The sequence below is a fragment of the Pristiophorus japonicus genome, unplaced genomic scaffold, assembly GCF_044704955.1.
Source record: "Pristiophorus japonicus isolate sPriJap1 unplaced genomic scaffold, sPriJap1.hap1 HAP1_SCAFFOLD_1057, whole genome shotgun sequence".
Taxonomy (NCBI): Eukaryota; Metazoa; Chordata; class Chondrichthyes; family Pristiophoridae; genus Pristiophorus; species Pristiophorus japonicus.
Genome location: NW_027250710.1, coordinates 65001 through 67500, shown reverse-complemented (window position 1 = coordinate 67500; position 2500 = coordinate 65001).

Sequence of the window (2500 nt, the reverse complement as noted above, 5' to 3'; positions counted from 1 at the left end):
CGTGTTAAGATGGTATCTTTAATAAAAGACGGAAATGACGAAGCCAACATAGCCAAACGAAGGCGGGGACGTTAGTGTGGCAGAAGGGCATGTCTTTAAGCCGTCGGGCGAATGTCCCTGCCAGTTGGAATCTTTTCGGGAAAAAGGGTGAAAAAATCGGAAAGGCCTAGCCGTCCGCCGTGGGGTGCGTTCGCTCGGGCTCGGCCAGCCGCGTCGATGGGTGCCGGAACGGTGCGGCTGCGCTCCGGGAGTGCGGAGATACGGCCTGTCAAGTTTCGTCCCGGAAGTCTGGATGGAGCTAAATCCGAAGCCGTTTGCGGGAAATTAGTTCCAGGGCTCGGCGACCGAAGTCAAATCCGTCCCGCCAACTTGACACTTGTCATTTCTGTCCTTGGGGGTTGGCGGGGTACCTGCACAGAGGTAGGAGGTGGCTGATCGAGAATTGGTGAGTTTTCCAAAGTCACGTCTCGAGCCTCCAGGTCTGCAGAGACCGACCAGGGCTGCCGCCCAACCGACTATTCACCCTTTTTGGGCGGGAATTTTTTCCATTTTTGTCCATTTTTCGGGTTTTTGGTCGGGCTTCAAAAACGGCAGCCCGAGGCCTGGCAGAGGCCGGGGCATGTCCCCGGTCGCGCCAGGCGGCTCGCGCGACCCGATTAGGCCCCGAAAGGAGTCGGGAAATCGGCAGACCTGCCCGAGTTCAGCCCGGGGGAGGCGGGGGGCAGGTCGGTTCGGCTCAAATCATTAACCAAAGCCGAGACTTGGTCTCGCTGGCGCAACCGAAGTGCCAGGCTGGATAACTCATTAACCAGAAGGCGGCTGGAGGCAGGCAGGGCTGATGGCTGAGGCCGGGTGGAGGCCACCCGCGGCCGGGAAAGTCAAAAGTCCCGTTGTGTGGAAGTCTATGAGGTCAGATTCGGCCGCCTTACCGGGCCTGCGGTTGATGGTTTCCCGCTTGGGCAAGCGAGTCGGCCCGGCAAAGTGGCCACTTGCATTTTCTGGCAAGTGTCTGCGAACAACGTTAATGAGTTGAACCTCGGCAATTGTCGGAAGTCCCGATGAAGAAATGAAAATGCCCCTTTTGCGGGGATTTGGATGCTCATGGCCGGCAGCAGGTGGCCCGACGCCCCGCCAACTTGACACTTGTCATTTCTGTCCTTGGGGGTTGGCGGGGTATCTGCACAGAGGTAGGAGGTGGCAGAATCGAGACTTGGTGAGTTTTCCAAACAAACGTCTCGAGCCTCCAGGTCTGCAGAGACCGACCAGGGCTGCCGCCCAACCGACTATTCACCCTTTTTGGGCGGGAATTTATTCCCTTTTTGCCCATTTTTCGGGTTTTTGGTCGGGCTTCAAAAGCGGCTGCCCGAGGCCTGGCAGAGGCCGGGGCATGGTCCCCGATCGCGCCAGGCGGCTCGCGCGACGCGATTAGGCCCCGAAAGGAGTCGGGAAATCGGCAGACCTGCCCGAGTTCAGCCCGCGGGGGCGGGGGGCAGGTCGGTTCGGCTCAAATCATTAACCAAAGCCGAGACTTGGTCTCGCGGGCGCAACCGAAGTGCCAGGCTGGATAACTCATTAACCAGAAGGCGGCTGGAGGCAGGCAGGGCTGATGGCTGAGGCCGGGTGGAGGCCACCCGCGGCCGGGAAAGTCAAAAGTCCCGTTGTGTGGAAGTCTATGAGGTCAGATTCGGCCGCCTTACCGGGCCTTCGGTTGATGGTTTCCCGCTTGGGCAAGCGAGTCGGCCCGGCAAAGTGGCCACTTGCATTTTCTGGCAAGTGTCTGCGAACAACGTTAATGAGTTGAACCTCGGCAATTGTCGGAAGTCCCGATGAAGAAATGAAAATGCCCCTTTTGCGGGGATTTGGATGCTCATGGCCGGCAGCAGGTGGCCCGACGCCCCGCCAACTTGACACTTGTCATTTCTGTCCTTGGGGGTTGGCGGGGTATCTGCACAGAGGTAGGAGGTGGCAGAATCGAGACTTGGTGAGTTTTCCAAACAAACGTCTCGAGCCTCCAGGTCTGCAGAGACCGACCAGGGCTGCCGCCCAACCGACTATTCACCCTTTTTGGGCGGGAATTTATTCCCTTTTTGCCCATTTTTCGGGTTTTTGGTCGGGCTTCAAAAGCGGCTGCCCGAGGCCTGGCAGAGGCCGGGGCATGGGCCCCGATCGCGCCAGGCGGCACGCGCGACCCGATTAGGCCCCGAAAGGAGTCGGGAAATCGGCAGACCTGCCCGACTTCAGCCCGCGGGGGCGGGGGGCAGGTCGGTTCGGCTCAAATCATTAACCAAAGCCGAGACTTGGTCTCGCTGGCGCAACCGAAGTGCCAGGCTGGATAACTCATTAACCAGAAGGCGGCTGGAGGCAGGCAGGGCTGATGGCTGAGGCCGGGTGGAGGCCACCCGCGGCCGGGAAAGTCAAAAGTCCCGTTGTGTGGAAGTCTATGAGGTCAGATTCGGCCGCCTTACCGGGCCTTCGGTTGATGGTTTCCCGCTTGGGCAAG